Raw genomic sequence first — 18085 nt, 5'->3', positions numbered from 1 at the left:
CCATTATTCCCCCAAAGAGTATAAGCAAAGAGAAGGATGTGGCCACATCTTCTCGGCCGAAGCAACGGGCTAGACGCTCTCTGAATCCTCATGGCATTTTGTTTGAACAACTGAATCATCAAGAGAGGTATGTGATTCTTGCTAAACGTAAGCTCATTCTGACACGTTATATGTGTGATGCTACACTTGATGAGTTGGGTTTAAAGGAAGAGGTGCACCGCATGTTTCACAAAATCGATATGTTAGAATTCATGCAATTCGAAGCACCGACCTTCGCTCGTATCACACTTGAATTCTTAAGTACGGTTGAGTTTAAGATGAGAAGAAGGTGGACAGGTTCAGATATGGAATTTTATGGTCAAATTACTTTCCGATTGTTCGTTGAAGATCACGAGTTATCTGTTGAGGAACTTGGGAGTATTCTGAGACTCCCGGTATCTGGACCCGGAACCCCTCCAGACACTTTTTCAGCAATTGATTTCTGGAGGGCTATTACAGGTAAAACTGGCTATAACCCTAGCTCGGGAAAAGCTTTTGGGATTCATAACCCTTGCTTCATATATGCACAAAAGGGGTTAGCCTACACCTTGTTCGGACGGGGTGATAGTACCGGAATCACTGCAAAGAGAGAGTTATTTTTTCTTCACTGCATAGCCCACAATGAGCGAGTCAATGCAGCTGCTTTTGCCACCAATCATTTGAAGCAAGTTGGCCACGCAACTACCGATGATATTTCTGTGGGTGGTATGATCATGCAGATTGCGGGCCACTTTGGGTATGATCAACTCTTGTTGGAAGAAGCTGCAGTGGTGGGAAAGACTAAGATCGACATGAACACTCTCGTCAATCAGCAAATGATTGCCATCATGCTGACTCATTACTCTCTGGTGATTCACAATGTGGAAGTGCTCGCACTACCAGCACCTGGTTCCATTAGCATTGCAAATGTTGCTAACTGGTTGTATACAGGTTCAGCCCCATCTGTAAGGGACGATTCTCAGTTTGACCATGACTTTTCAGGTGAGGAAATGGAAGAAGATGAGAGGCCAGCTACCCATGGTATGCCACCCCCGCATGATTCGAGCCTACATGGTGAAGGATCCTCTTTTATGTCTCAGGACCAGTGGGGTTGGCTCCAAACTGAGATGGGAACTCTCCGCACCGAGCAAACCAGACAAGGTGCAGAATTAGACAGACAAGGTGTGGAACTGTTCCGACAAGGGACAGTCATGGATGACATGCAAGCCATGATGAAATGTCTGATGTTGCATTTCCCGCACGATCCTCCGCCTCCTCCACAACAGTAATCACTGTAAGTCCCCTTCGTATTTGAATTTAAACATTGAGGTCAATGTTTAGTTCAAGTGGGGGGGGGGGGGGGTTTCTCCTTTCATGTTTTAAATTGTTTTAATTCACTTTCAATTTGTTTTGTTCTTGAGCTTTTGTTTTTGTTATGTTATCGTTATATTAGTTTTTTTTTTGGGTTTACTGTGTGTACAGAGTGATGAGAAACGGTTGGACGACCCCGGGATCAATGGTAGTGGATGAATAACACCCCTCGAACTTATGCGAATAAGGCACCCCGGAAGTTGATGCAACCTTGAGAAAATAAAGTCGGACACAATTTGGGGACACCGGACCAAGAGAGCGGTATGGAAGAACCAAGTCAGAAAAGAACCACATAACACGAGGAGGCTTCAGAGCTTGCAAAGCTAACCAACATGGTGAGATCACAAAAAGCCAGACACTAAACATCAGCATGAGAGTTCAGCCAGGTATGACTCTACCACTCTGATTTTGCGTATGTCTTGTTGACACTTCACAGCATGACAACACACACTCAGGAAAGTTGTTTGTTAGCCAGGGCCTCTCTTGCTTTCCCTATCTATATGTTTCCCTTCGTAAACCCCGTTGAGCCTTAGCCATTTTATTCGTCATAAACCCCTTGTTAACTATTAATCATTCATTTTTCTTTCCATTACTCAGTATGATTGTTGTGAATTGCAAGATGTGCATAAAACTAAGTTTGGGGTGGTAATCTTGAAAGAGAGGGCAAGTGCATAATAAGAGATCATACAAAAAGAAAATAATAGTGTATGTCCAACAAAAGAAAAAAAAAGAAAAAGAGAGAAACAAAAGAGAAAAACGCACTTGCCGAAACTTAAGACTCTAACACCTATAAAATGCTCACAAAAATTCGAGTAGAAAAAGAGTCAAAAGAGTAAAATTAACCCCTAGAGTATATTTGATGCACGAGAAAAAGAGAAATAAAAATCACACAACATGACTGTCGAGTTCAAAACCCTTTGTTATCCATTTTTTTTTGTTTATCCCATCGTACCCAAGCCCCGTTACAACCCAAAAGACCTCGTAAAGTGTGTGGAATCTGCTGTTGTCGTGACATTAAAATGTATTCAAATTTAAGAGTTTGGTATTGCATACTGTGCTGTGAGTGTACACACCCTAACCATGAGAGATGTTATGAGTGTGTGAAAAGCTTGCAGGTGACGAGGCTTCTGATGTGAAAATGTGGCAAACTGCCTGAGTCGAAGAGACCTGAAACTCGATTGGAAAGGAATAACACAAATTGTGAAAGACTAGGTTGCATTGTGGAAAATGAATTCGTGGGTGACCTTTGTTTGGACTCAATACATCACTTGAGGACAAGCAATGAGACAAGTTTGGGGTTGTGATCGGTCACCATTTCCATTGAATTCCCACCGTTAATCCGACATATTTTCATCACTTTGGTAAGATTTATGTTTGTTTATAGTTGTTTCAGAGTCATTTATCATTTTTTGTTGGTTTGGTATCGCATTGCATTTGATTACAAGTTTATGTCAAAAAGGTCTCTTTTACGGTTCATTTTGGTAGTGTTATTGTTACAGGCCATTGCATAGGTTTAAAAGCATTAATAGTGGAGTTATGGATACTCAGAAAGGCAAAAATATGAAGAGACAGCAGGTCAACACGGGCCCCCGTGTGCTACAACACTGCCTGTGTTGTTGGTCAGGCAAAGCAAAATGGGAGAAGAAAAACAGAGAGCAACACGGGTACCCGTGTGGTGACACACGGCCGTGTTATTTAAAACAGTGCATTAACACGGGCACCTGTATGGAGGAACACGGCCCGTGTTGTTGCCTCTGTAGCTTGATTTGAAGATGCTCATGTTGGAGAGCACACACGGGCACCCGTGTGTACACACACAACCCGTGTTGTCGGGCGCGGCTTAGAAACCTCAACTTTTGCCTTGTGAACCTATTCTGCTCATTAAGGGTAGTTTGGACCTTTTGCTTGGAAGAAATTCATCTGAAGCTATTAGAAGGCTTGGAAGATAAAGTAGAGAACACTTTTTGACGAACGAAAGAAAATATTGCAAAGAGAAGATAGCTACGATTGAGGATTCGAAGACGGCGAGATTCAAGGGCATCGACCATTGAAGATCAAAATATCCTAATTCTTTGTAATGTCTAATCTTTACATTATGAATTCTTTGAGTACTATGAGAGCTAAACCCCCTATGTTAGGGGGGTGGTCCTGATTTGATCGTATGTTATGAATTTGAACAAATGATTTCCTTATTACCATGTTACTTATTTCAATTCAATTGTGTGATGTTATTATGCTTTTGTATCGGACAAATACAAATTGATCTATGACTTTCAATAACAGGATTGTGATTGTTAGGGTTTTCACACAATTGGGTTTATGAATGCATCATCTAGGACTAGTAACTTTTGTAAATCACCGCAAACCTCGATTTTACTTATGATTAAAACCAAGGATTTATTGAATGGACATTTGATAAGAACTGGTAGTTTAATAGTTTCTTTCTTAAGGACTTAAGGAAGAACACTCTGAGGTTAGGTAATTGAATGTTTCATGCGTATTAAGGAAATCTTGACTGAATTCTTAACTGGTTAAATCAACCACTCACCCTAGCATGTTTTATATCAATCACTTATATTTTTACTGTCTTTTGTGTTTATTACTGAAATTCCAAAAACAACCAAACCATTATCTTTTTGTTCTGATAGAATCAAAGTAAAATAAGTATTTCCTACGCAATCCCTGAGATCGATACTTGGAAATAAACTCCTTATTACTACATCGGTAAAAATAGTACACTTGATATTTTTCCGATCAAAAGTAATTCTACCTATGGATCAAAGGGATAAGACATTGGGTAAATGGTCCCCAAATTGGGAAAGTTCAATCCAAATTGTTTAAGTTTTTTATAATAGTGCATACGAGATCGAAGGGTTAACTGAGGATTGAAGAATCCTAAGAGTAAAAGTGAAATATTTGAAAAAATATAAGCATGCACTTCAAGAGATTAAAATATTAACAGAATAGTACCCATGCAAAATCAAAGCCAAAATGGTAACTATATAGAAAGTGACATAATGGCTAAAGTCATTATATTACAAATTACAGGGCCAAAATAAAAATACAAAAAGTTACAACATGAGTGAGCAAAATAAACTAAAAAGGGAGAGCAACCTTCATGCGTTCATACTTCGTCTTCAAGAGTGACAGGCGGCGGTCGATCAAAAACTGGTTGGAGTTGATGATATCAATTTATTTTCCCAAATCTTGGGTCCGTTCGACATGATCCACCCCTACCTGGATTTCATTGTCAAGTTCTTCGTGGTCAAGCTTCTGAATCCCGTCTTGGCGCTCTTTGACCTTTTTGATTTTAGCGTGCAACTCTTTAATTTACAGTTCCCCAGTAGTAATTGCTAGCATAGGTCTCGACTTCTTGTTGACTTTGTTCAAAGCCCTTTTCCAATTCAGCAAATTTGTTAGTAGACTTGGTGGCGTCATCCCATTCAGCGGTTTGGGTATCTGTTTTGTTATGAATCTTATTCAAAACTTCCCTTTTGCGGTTGCGATCTGCGGTAACTTGATCAATGAGTAGCCCAAGCTCCATGACGATATCTGAAATTTCTGGAGGAGTGGTTAGGATGTCAACTTGTTTCAAGAGATCCTTGATCCCAAAGTAGGCAGAGGGATTATCTTCTAGGACTTGGAGCAAGTTAACATCAAATGCTTTCTTCTTGATATTTTTGAGCAATTCGTCAATAGGCTCATTTGTAGACTGACCACCAGAAACGGTTGAGGAACTTGAGCATTTGTCAATTGAGCTACCTCTTGTGCTCATGATCACCTTCAGGTATTCTGCTGGCTTATTCTTCTTTAAGATTTCTAATTCTTCCAGGGAGAAAGCAACAGTTGCACCAGTCGAATGGGCTTTGAAATCTTTGGCAGTACCAAAGGTTTGGTTTTTTGTGGGCATGTCACTTGGGTTCACATCATCATCTTCCTCTTCTTCTTGAGGGTCAATGTGGATGTGAAACATAACGTGATATTCATCTTCATCTTCCTCTTCGTATGGGGCGTCTTCACCTTGGTTGAGGATTTTTGGCGAAGAGTCGTATGTTTTGTCCTGGACACTCTCCTTTGGATTTTAGATGTACATGGTTTCCGGGATCTATGTGATGCGATGCTCTTCTTCTTCATCATCTTCACTATCAGAGTCAGTGGTTTGAGAGTGTTGGGTTGTATTCTTTGGAGGCGAGACCTCTTGTTGTTCTTCAGCAGGTTTGTTCACTTCGCCCGTTGACCCTTTGTTCGGATCTTTGTTGGGTAAAAGGATAAAGTGAAAGAGTGTTGGCATTCCCAGGGATAGCGTGCTTAATGCTCGAGTGTTCAGTGTCATCTGCACCGTCATGCAAAATGAATCGAGTTGTGCTAAGTCGAAAAGGAAAGGGAAGATGGCTTAGAAAAATGAGGCGAAATTTTATTACCTTAAGACCATCAGCACCAGGTCTGGAGTTATCACTCTCGATTCGTTCAAGTGTATTTCTGACAGTAGGTTCAGGATCAATATCAATCACCTTTAGAGCAATATGTTTCGTTGGCTTGATTTTGATGATGTTGGTTTTCGGATGAGAGGTGGCGTCGGAAGTTTTCACTTTCTTCTTCTTCTTGGAAAGTTTGGAGGTGTCTAGGGAGAGATCATCATCCTCTAACTCAACTGTTTGAGCCTAGGGATGGTTAGCCTTTCGCTTCCTCTGAGTTTGAGGTGGTTTTCGACTTACCTGAAAATAACATAAGAATTAGCATACAAAGATAATACATCAAGCAAAATAATAATACACAAAGTATACCTTTGTTGTTGTTTTGGTGGTTTCTTTTTCTTGGCCTTCGTCCTTGGCTGAGCTGGCAAGTTTCTCCGCCGAACCCTTTATATGTTTTCTTTCGATGACTAAAAGAAGTAAAAAGGGTGTTAAGAAATTGTTAGAAGAAGAAATAAATCGAGAAACCCTTATATTTCACACCTTTATATATTGGAAAGAGTATGTGAACATGATCTATATCAATATGAATATGACCTTTGAAACTAGCCAGAGTGTGCTTAGTCGGAACCACCCGTTGGGCAAGTTTTTGAGAGTCTTGTCGAAGAATTTTCATAAAACCCCCACAGATGAACAAATTGGGAAACAGAGGGCTAAAAGCCATGGCGAAATCAGTAGTTGGTATTCGAGGGAATTTTGGTGGGTGAGGATTAAAAGCCAACTCATACCTTTGTTCGTATTTAACATACAAAGGTAGTTTTAGATCAGGGACTTTCTTTGTAAATTTTTCTCTCAAAGTTACTGCTGCCTTGTGGATGGTTCGACGAAGATCATCAAGTCTGTAGGTAGTCTCAAAGTATTTTTGGAATGCTTGGATTTCTTTGATGTCAGTCGAAATACCTTTCTTGGATCTTTCCTGTACAGAAGCAAAATCAGTGGTTAGGTGCTGAGTAAAAGCAGGAACGTCAAACATTTATGTGGATTAATAACTTCTCCACCAAGTGTCATATTCTTGAGTGCACTAGTATGATGGTTTAAATGGAATGGGGGTGAGCTGTGTAGTTTCAACATAATGAGACATATCTTCATTGCATTCAACTTCAGTATGGTGCATGTTGTAGAGAACAACGACACTTTTCTTATTGAAGATTGGTTTGGGCATAGCTTGGTTGAGACCAAACTGTCGAGAGACAAGATTGGGTTGGTAACTGAGGAGGATTATCTTATTTTTCAAGGGTCTGGGCCTTGTTGCAATTAACTTAGGTGTGAGAAATGCTTCCCATATGGCTAGTGATCCTGCGTCCTGATATTTCGAAGGAGAAGGGAATTTCCTGGTAAACCACTCCGGGCCATGTGTCTTGTTGGTAAAGGGAGCCATAGAATGAGTAAAGTTGTAGCATTTGGCGTACATCATCACATACCCAATAAAAGTTTTCTGTAAGTTCAACCCTTCATTCATAGGAGTCAGTTGGACGAGGCATGCGCCTTCAAATCTTATGTTTTTGATGTCACCAGCCTCTTCATTGATTGTGTTTGTTGGTGTAAGCCCTAGAGGCCAATACTTTTGGTACTTTTATCGAATTATTTATTAATAATAAAAGGATTTTTATTTATTATGTTTGTTTAATAAAGTCCCTAGAATAGATAGTCCATTTAATGTATCAAGTGTGACTTAATCATGAGATTCCATTAAACATAAGGACATTATTCTTAAAGTATTCGCAGTCGAGCTTTGTTGTGAAGTGGGATAACATTAAAGCATTAAGACTGTTATGTATATAGACTGATGATCACATCTCATGGATCATGGATAAGGAGTTATCAAGTCTTAAACATAGGTATGAATATTAGAAGTAATATTTATACTGGATTAATCTGCTATGAGAATACCATATAGAATGTTATGCAAAGTGTCATAAGTTATTCTCCTGTTGATAGTGGTATATACCACCCTTCGACCTGAAACCACCATGGACCCTAGATATAGAGTCGAGTACTTTATTGCTGATCAGACATTGTCTGTAACTCAATGACCATAAAGATAGTTATGGGTACTCCACGAAGCATGCTAAGGGACATGAGTGACCTAGATAGAATTTGCCCATCCTGCGTAACAGGATAAATGTCTACGGGCCCAATATTGAACTGGAGAAGGATGACACGGTCTATGCCTTGTGTTCAATATAGACATAGGGGCAAAAGGGTAATTGTACACATAAGTATCATCACAAAAGGATTTGTCAGATCACATGACATTTTCGTGTCTTGGGTAGCAGTGATGTGTTGCTAGATACCGCTCACTATTTATTATGTTAAATACGTGATTTAATATAATTGTTAATGTCGCGAAAACCTACAGGGTCACACACAAAAGGACGGATTGATGAGAGATAGAGTAACTATGGAACACCGTAAGGTACGGTGCACTTAAGTGAATTGTAGAACATTGTAAGGTATGGTGTACTTAAGTAGAATATAAAATATGGTAAGGTACCACACGCTTAAGTGATTTTGGCATATAATAAGATATGGGCCATATACAGTTAAGTGAGCTTTTTAGCTTGCAGCCCATACAAGTGGTTCTATAAATAGAACCCTTGTGCAGAAGTATTTGAGCAGTTGTAATTTCGTTTCTCTCTCTCTCTCTCTCTCTCTCTCACTCACTCACTCACTCAAAGCCTTCATTCGTAGCAGCTAACACTGAGATTGAAGGAATCCGTTCATGTGGACTGAGTAGATGCGTTGTCACCATTCAACGTTCGTGATCGCTCCATAGATCTGCATCCAAGGTTTCAATCGCCACAAGAGGTAACGATTCTATCATTGATCACGCCCATTTGTAAGGATCACTAAAGGATAAAACTTTAAATTCCGTTGCGTTTTGGGTCGCTCTTCTCCTTCAGTGTTATGGGTTGGCAATGATGTTTCAAACCTAGCATTGAGCCATAATTGAAGTAACTAATATGGGCAAGTCTGTAGTAGATTTGATCCTAGCTGAATCTTCTTGAGGGTTTCAACGCCTTCTCCTAAAGACTAGTAGAGACAATCTAGAACCATATAGCTGATGCAAAGTTTATGTCCAGCGTGTAATTGGTTCGCGAGAGTTCGAAGAAGACTTTTCTTGAAGAAGATTTAGTTTGGGACTTAGAAATATTCTTGGATTCATATTCACTTTTCGACGAAGGTGTCCGTTCAACGAGCGTGATTCAAATTAAGGCTCATAACCATTTTTTGGCCTTATTTGTTTCTTGAGAAGGTACATGGAAAGCAGTGAGTAGCAAAGTCCATGCAAGCGAGAATGTGCCATATTTTAGAGAAGAGACTATTCGTTACCGTTATTTTCGATTTATTAAAAGTAGGTATCTTTGTGATTAGGATTGGGGTGTTCCATTTTGTATAAAAACTCACATATTACTCAAAGTATCTTTGTTATTGAGAAACGAGTTCTTGAGTGCAATGTACCTGTGATCACCATTTTTATAATTTTGTATCAAATCATTTATAATTCTGTTATTTACTTTTTTTGTAACTTTACTTTGAAGTTATTTACATTTCCATTTACATTTCCGCGTTTCTTTACAAACGTCAACATTATTTTCAACGAAAAGAGCATTGTCGAAGTGTTCTTAAGTGATAAAACTTGAAGAGAATTACAACACATGTTATAGGATCAATCTAGTTGATCTTGCGAGTAACCAAAAATATAGATATTGGAAGACTAGCGCTTGTTTATCAATTTCGACGGTAAACACCATGCCATGACAAGAACGAGTTTCCTAAGATGAAAAAGGACAAAATGCCTAAGAAGAAGTTCTATAAAGGCAAGAAGGGGCTGGTGGCTACAAGGGATGACTCAAAATCCGAAGAAAAAGATTCATATAAAGAGCATGCCAACGTTGCATTAATGGCAACTACAACTAGTCCAAAAGGTTCTGAAGAACTAGAGGACAAGATGTTGTCAGAATCAGAATCAGGCTCCAATTCTAAAGAGGTATTTTCTGAGCTATCTTATTCCGATTTAGAGTTGTGTCTTTCTGAAATACTAGAAATGTACGAGAGTCTTCAGAGTAGGTACAAGGACCTTAAACAAGTCCAAGTAGTTACTTCTGAAACTCTTAGTGAACTTGAGAAAGATATTTCTTTCCTAAATGAAAAATTATTTTCTTTAGAAAGTAACAACTCTGCTTTGAAAAGTAAAATTTCAAAACTAGAGGGAGAAATAGTCTCAGAAGCTTCTGGTACTGATTGCATCATTAGATATGACAGAGCTTTCCAGTACTTTCTGGCTAAAAGCATAGATAGAAGAAAAATGGCTTCTTTGATATATGGAGTTAGCAGAAATGGCAAGAAAGGTTTAGGTTGTACATAAACTATAAAATTTGACGAAAGTCAGGAGGTAAAACTGAAACCTCTCTATGAGCATTTCGTGCCTGCTGGCACTGAGCTTGATGTTTCTACAAAAACACAAAAACTTACAAAGGATAAGAACTTAATTCTGCAACCTAAGTATCATTCTCAAATTTCACTTGATTATCCTATTGCACAAAGAACTAAACTTGTAAGAAAATCTAGGAAAACTAACAAGAGAGGACCCAGAAAGTGGGTATCTAAGGATAAAATATTTTATGTTGCAGAAGTCCTTAGCAGCTCAGTTGAAACTCCATTCATGGTACCTGGACAGTGGATGCTCGTGACATATGATGGGAAGAATTTCTATGTTCCAAGATTTGGAACTTAAGCCTGAAGGCTTCGTTGGTTTCAGAGGAAACTAGAAAGGGAGAATCATTGGCTCCAGTACTGTTGATAATGGTAAACTTCCTTCTATTACTAATTTTCTTTTAGTCAATGGTTTGATGCATAACTTATTGTCTATTAGTCAACTTAGTTACAATGGTTATGATATCATTTTTAATCAAAAGTCATGTAAGGCTGTTAGTCAGAAAGATCGTACAATCTTTTTTAACGAAAAAAGAAAGAACAAAATTTATAAAATCAGACTTTCTGATCTTGAGGATCAAAATGTAAAATGCTTAATGTCTGTTAATGAGGAGCAATGGGTATGGCATAGACGTTTGGACCATGTTAGCATGAGAAGGATTTCTCAGCTAAATAAACTTGGATTAGTCAGAGGCTTACCCAACCTGAAGTACGCTTCAGATGCTCTTTGTGAAGCATGTCAAAAAGGCAAGTTTTCTAAAACATCTTTCAAAGCAAAAACTGTTGTGTCTACCTCTAGACCGTTAGAACTTCTGCACATTGATTTGTTTGGGCCAGTGAAAACTGCCTCTATCAGTGGTAACAAGTATAGATTGGTCATCATTGATGACTATAGTCGTTTGACATGGGTAAAGTTATTGAAACACAAGGATGAGTCACATTATGTATTCTCTACCTTCTGCTCACTAGTGCAAACTGAAATGAATTGCAAAATAGTCAGAGTCAAAAGTGATCATGGAGGCGAATTGAAAATAAACATTTTGAAAATATTTTGATGCTAATGGCATTTCCCATGATTTCTCTTGTCCTAGAACTCCACAGCAAAATGGATTTATAGAAAGGAAGAATAGGATTTTGCAAGAAATGGTTTGCACCATGATCCAAGAAACTGATATGGCTAAGCATTTCTTGGAAGAAGTAGTTAACACATCTTGTTATAGTCAGAACATGATCTCTATTAAAACTATTCTGGGTAACACTCCCTATGAATTTTGGAAGAACAAAAAGCCCAATATTATTTACTTCCAACCTTTTGGTTGTGAGTGTTTTATGCTGAACACTAAAGAGAATCTTGGAAAGTTTGATTCTAAGACACACAAGTGCTTGCTGTTAGGATATTCTAAACGCTTAAAAGGCTACAAATTCTTTAACACTGAGACACGAATTCTCGAAGAATCAATTCATGTTAGATTCAATTATAAGCTTGACCCTGAAAAGTTAAAGCTAGTTGAGAAATTTGCAGATATGAAGATTAACTTCTCAAAATCCAAAGATAATGACTCAGAAGGTAAAGCAAAGAATGTTGAAGCAAAACACTTAGATGTAACTCAACCAGAAGCCATTAATGGTCCAACTCATCAGAAGAAGAGTAGATCAAGAGCTTCTCATTCTGAAGAATTGATTCTAGGAGATAAAGACACACTGGTCAGAACTTGATCTTCTTTCAAACCTTCTGAAGAAACTCTTATGGGTTTGTTATCTCTGATAGAGGCCACATCTATTGATGAAGCTCTTCTGGATAATGAACGGATTATGGATATGCAAGAAGAACTGAATTAATTCACTAGGAATGACGTATGGGATCTTGTTCCAAAACAAAAGGGGGTTTCCATGTTATTGGAACCAGATGGGTCTTTAGAAGCAAGCTCAATGAGAAGGGCGAAGTCGTCAGAAATAAGGCTCGACTGGTAGCACAAGTTTATAGTCAACAAGAAGGTATAGACTATTCAGAAACCTTTGCTCCAGTTGCTAGGTTAGACTCTATTCGTCTTTTAATTGCAGTCAATCATAACAATATTCTTTATCAGATGGATGTTAAGAGTGCATTCTTAAATAGATACATTTCTGAAGAAGTCTATGTGAACCAACCCCCTGGTTTTAAAAGTTCTCAAAACCCTGATTTTGTTTTCAAACTCAAAAATTCGTTATATGGTCTGAAACAAGCTCTCAGAGCTTGGTATGATAGACTAAGTAACTTCCTTTTGGAAAATGATTTTACTAGAGGGAAAGTGGAAACAACTCTCTTTTGCAAAACCTTTAAGAATGATATTCTAGTTGTGAAAATTTATGTTGATGATATTATTTTTTGGTTCTACTAATGCTTCGGTGTGTAAGGATTTTGCTAAGTCAATGCAGGAAAAATTTGAAATGAGTCTGATGGTTGAACTCAAGTTCTTTTTGGAAATTTAGATTGATTAACGTTAAGAAGGAACATATATTCATCAGAGCTAGTATACAAGGGAACTTATGAAGAAGTTTAACTTGTTAGAGTGCAAGCCAACAAAGACTCCAATGCATCCTATATGCATTCTGGAGAAAGAAGAGGTAAACAGTAAGTGTAATACCCCAAAATTTACCCTTCATTTTTCCTAAAAAAAAAAAAAAAAAAAAAACGAAAACGAAAAAAAAAAAAAATAATTAATTAATTAATTAATTAAATAATTAAAATAAATAAATAAAATATAACAAATTATTTTGGACTTGGGTCTCCCTCATTTGAGCCCATTACCCACGAAAATCAGTCTATAAATACTGAGGTTTCAGTAGTGGAAAAGACACTTGGAGTTAGACTTGGAGTTACACTGGGAGATTCACTTGAGAAAAAGGGAGAGAAGGAAAATACTCTGAGGTTTCCTTGGAACAAAACACTGGACAAAACCTGAAGGGAAACCTACAAGCTACTCTGCAGCAACCTCCAGGCAACTCTGAAAGGTTCATTCTGACTCACAGACTTTCAGCTCAAGCAAACCCTGCCATTTGATTTTTCTTCTCCAATCAGGTTTGCCCTATATCCATCATCTTTATGCCTTTAATTTGAATGCTCTAAATATATGAGGTATTATGGGTGAATTTGATACCCTTTTGATGCATGTGTTTGACAAGAGGTTTAGGCCTCCTACCTTTGGTTGCTTTTTATGAGCTTTTAGTGAATTGAAAGGGCATGATTTATGTGATTACATTTTGATTTGAGGGTAACTCTTGGTTACCCTATTTTGCTTCACTAACCCTTTTGTTGAGTTTTTGTGAAGGCACCTAACTTTTGCAGGGATAACTTGCGTGGTTTCCCACTTTATTTGTGGGATACCCCCTGGAGGTTTCATTCCGATTATCTGTACTGACTCACTTTCTTTAATGGTGTTTAGCTTGGAAGGACCCCTGGGTTTCCCATTCCTTTAATTGCTATAACTTCGGATCTTTATCCGTGTGGTAATTTTTTCCCTCTCTCATACTTTATCGCTTTCCTAGCTGGAAGACCTCGATAGGAGGCAATGTTTGGGCCCCTTGGTGGCATTTTACTTTGAGATACATGTTATGTGTTTTGTATTCATATCCCCACAGGTAGCGCGTTTCCTTCGTCAAGGACTGCCTTTTTGCCCTCGAGCATCCCAAACCCTAAAACCCAAAGCAACATGTTTACTCCTTCTACTACAGGCGAGTAAGTCTCCAAAGGTCGAGCATCCGGTAGATTGCGTAGTAACGTTGTTCGTCCAAAACCCAATCCATAACCCCGTAGTTAGCCGAACTACGGCTTGCTCTGATTCTCATTCCAGATGAGATACGTAGGCATAAGACGCGATGTCTTAGCGAGCACACATCCCCCAACCCATAGGTCAGCCGAGCTACGAAGACTCTGATTCTCATATTCAGATGAGATACGTATGCAGTGGATGCAACATCCGCGCGAGTCATTTTCATTTAACCCTTTTTTGTTTTTTTTGGCAAACAGCACAAGATAAACCCACACCCTTTAGACAAGAACTACAAAAGTGGATCCCGTAGAGTACTACGGATGCGTAGGGGTGCTAATACCTTCCCTTCGCATAACCGACTCCCGAACCCAAGATTTGGTTGCGAGACCCTGTCTTGTCCTTTCCTATTTTCAGGTTTACTTCGAGCGTTTCCTTTCCCTCCTTTGGGATGAATAACGCACGGTGGCGACTCTTCTGTCTTTCTCTTTCGCCGGTTGTTTTTTTCGCGCACTGTATTTTTCAGGTTACGACAGCTGGCGACTCTGCTGGGGACTTTAAGAAGTGGACCTCTTGCTGGTCCATCTTCCCTAAGCGAGTCCCTCCTAGCTTTTGTAGTTTGTTTGTTTATTGGGTGTTCATGCTTTTGTACAGTTAATTTATTTACCTGCTTTACCTTATTACATTGTGTACATATCATTGTTGTATCTGTTTCTGTTGGCTGGCTGCTTGGTGATCTTTGTGAGATGAGTTCTATACCCGAACTCGAGTGCACTTAAGATAGGAGAATGGCATAGTCCTGTCAACTTGTGTGGAGTATTCCTTAGCGAGTTGACTTGCAAGCCCATTCACTTGGTGGAGGTCATGTTGAGATCAATAATGTCACATAAGTAAGTTGTGGTTAGACATTACTTGTTCCAATATAGACCTAAGAAGCCAAGGACCTTAGTTTACCTAACCCATCTTGGCCTATTCGTAGGACGTAGTGCGAAAGTCGTTCAAATGTAAGATTTGATACGATTGTTACGCGATACTACACTCATAAGAGTCTCTCTTGAGAATATTGTTGGAATACGAGTAGTCGTTCCTCTAATAATATCCGAAAGATGGGATTATGACTATGGGAACCTTTTTGTAGAACATGTTTGGCAGGTTTAAACCTTAGTACACTCCTTTTGGGTGGTTCTTAACCTAAACTCCATGCTCGTGACTTGCGACAAACCCTTGATTCATGGTTGATCCGATCAGGTATCCTTAATATCAATGAAACTCGGGTGTTGATAAGGTGTAAACCATAATCCTCCAAAATGGGTGGTTGATATTAAGGATAACATGATCCATCCCATGACCTTTGTTTGGTGTGCTCTTAATTTCTCTCCAGACAGTGCAACCTGACAGATGTTCAAGCAGATATAGCAATCCTGATTGACATACCACTGCATTGCATTCACATCATCACATCATTTGCATTCATATCATTTAACACATGTTTATCCTTTTCAAGGGGGTTTAAATCTTCTTCTTGATTCTAGTCGGGGTTTTCTTCTTACGCTGTTTATCAAATGTGAGACTGGAATCAAGGAGGTAGAATACCTTTTGGAATTGATAAACATGTCATCGCATTTGCATAGTCATCCGCATGTCTTGCATAACAGGTACCGCCACAGTGTTCTCAGTTTGTTTGGTGTCCCACTAGCAGGATAGCTGACTCAGGCATTCATCGATACGGTACCCGAAGGAACCAACAGAGAGTAATGGAAAGCCTACAGGCAGAGCCCGCCGAGATGAAGATTCGCATGAATCAATTCATGGATTTGGTTCAAGGGGTGGCTCAAGGACAGCAGGAGCTTAGATTGTTGGTACAGAGGGATCCTCCTATTACTCAACCGGAGACGTTGGCTGATCCTCCAGCTGGAGAGGCTAATGGTCCCAATGGACCAGGGCCTATCCCGATCCCGCGTATCAACCTAGATCAACAACCCATTCAGGATGGTCAGGATGATCAGTTCCCTTTGCTTCAGGAAGACTTTGGCATGGACCCCATGTTTAAAAGATTGGAAGAGAGGTTGAAAGCAGTGGAAGGACAGAATCTTCTGGGAGTAGATGTTGCTGACTTGGGGCTGGTCCCAGGTGTGCGAGTGCCACCGAAATTCAAGGTCCCGATATTTGACAAATACAATGGCAGCTCTTGCCCCAAAACTCACGTGCAAGCCTATTTCCGTAAAATGGTTGCATACTCTGACGACGAGAAGCTACTTATGTACTTCTTCCAGGACAGCCTGGCTGGGGCATCCTTGGAATGGTATATGAGGCTGGACAGAGCCCACATCCGTTGCTGGAGGGATTTGGCGAAGGCTTTCGTGAAGCAGTACCAGTATAATGCAGACATGGCTCCGGACAGAACTCAACTTCAGAATCTGTCTCTTAAAAGCAATGAGTGCTTCAGGGAATACGCTCAACGCTGGAGGGATACAATTTCCCGTGTTCAGCCTCTTATGTTGGAAAAGGAAATGGCCAACATGTTCATGAATACGCTGCCTGGACCTTATCTGGAGCGTCTGGTGGGGTGCAATGCTTCCAACTTTGCTGATGTGGTCTCTACCGGAGAAAGGGTGGAGAATTACCTAAAGACATACAAGATCCAGAGTGAAGGTGGATCCTCATCAGGGGTGAAGAAGCCGTTCATTCAGGGACAGAAGAGAAGAGAAGGGGATGCAAGTGCCATATCTTCTTATCATAACAGGGATAACCAGAGGAATAATTTTCAGAATTATCATCAGCAACCGTATGTTGCGGCTGTGACCATTCCAGCTGCAGCACCACTACAACAACAACAATCACAACGTCAACCAGCTCAGTATCAACAGCAGCAACAACCGGGTAACAGACCCGCTTATCAACAGAGGCAAAGGATGATGGACCGGCGTTTCGACACCCTTCCAATGTCGTATGCTCAGTTGCTTTCTAGTCTTCAACAACTACAACTTGTGCAATTGCGCACTCTAGCTCCTCCTGTTGGTAGACTTCCGGTGGGTTACGACGCCAACGCTAGGTATAGCTTCCACTCTGGGGCACCTGGCCATGACATTGAGAACTGCAAAGCTTTTAAGCACGTAGTTCAGGACCTCATAGATTCAAAGGCCATCGACCTTGCACCAGCTCCGAATGTCGTCAACAATCCCATGCCCCAGCATGGTGGTGCGAACGTTAATTTGGTAGAGGGAGAAGCCAAGTCCATTAAGGATGTGTTGAAGTTGAAGACTCCATTGTTGGATATCAAAGGATGCTTGCTGAAGGCCGATGTCTTCCCCGGTTGTGGGAAGGGTTGTTTGGATTGTGCTACTCAGGGCGGAGGTTGTTTGAAGCTACAGCAGGGTATCCAGGCCTTGCTCGACAAAGGTATCCTCCAGGTTGAAGATTTGTCTGTCCAAGAGTCTGTGGAAGAGGTTAAAGCGGGTGCCTCTATCTCATCCTTTAAGCAGGCACGGGCCGTGGTGGATTCAGGTGTTGCTCCCGGTTGGGGGCGGCTGTTGGAATTACCAGTGAAAGAAGATAAGTTCGGGATTGGGTATCAGCCAGCTCTAACTTCTACAACTTCAACACTTCAGACTCATCAGGGGCCGATCACTTTCTCCAGTGCTGGCATCATTCAGTATGGTCAAGTCTCTGCAGTCAACGAAGAAGAGGGGGATAGTGATTGTGACATTGACAATTGGGTGCGTCCGAAGATCCCGGGTGAAGTCATCAACAATTGGTCTTCTGAAGAGATTATCCAAGTCACTCTTCTTGAAGAGTAATTTTCTTTGTTTATTCATGCATATCCAAGTCTTACGTTCCGCCCAGGGCGTAATGACTCATTGTAGGGCCCATCTATGTGACACTTGCATTTTTTTATCATAAATACGTATTTTTGCATTCAAATATTTCGTTCCCTGTCTTTCTATTTTTGCAGTTTTTCAAAATAAAAAATGGCAATGTTTTGTTTAGTTTTCACTTCTTGTTCACACTCATAAGCACATACCATCACTCATGCAGATGCAC

This window comes from Lathyrus oleraceus, chromosome 4 (assembly GCF_024323335.1).
Source record: "Lathyrus oleraceus cultivar Zhongwan6 chromosome 4, CAAS_Psat_ZW6_1.0, whole genome shotgun sequence".
Classification (NCBI taxonomy): Eukaryota; Viridiplantae; Streptophyta; class Magnoliopsida; order Fabales; family Fabaceae; genus Lathyrus; species Lathyrus oleraceus.
Note: the sequence above shows the minus strand (reverse complement) of the source record.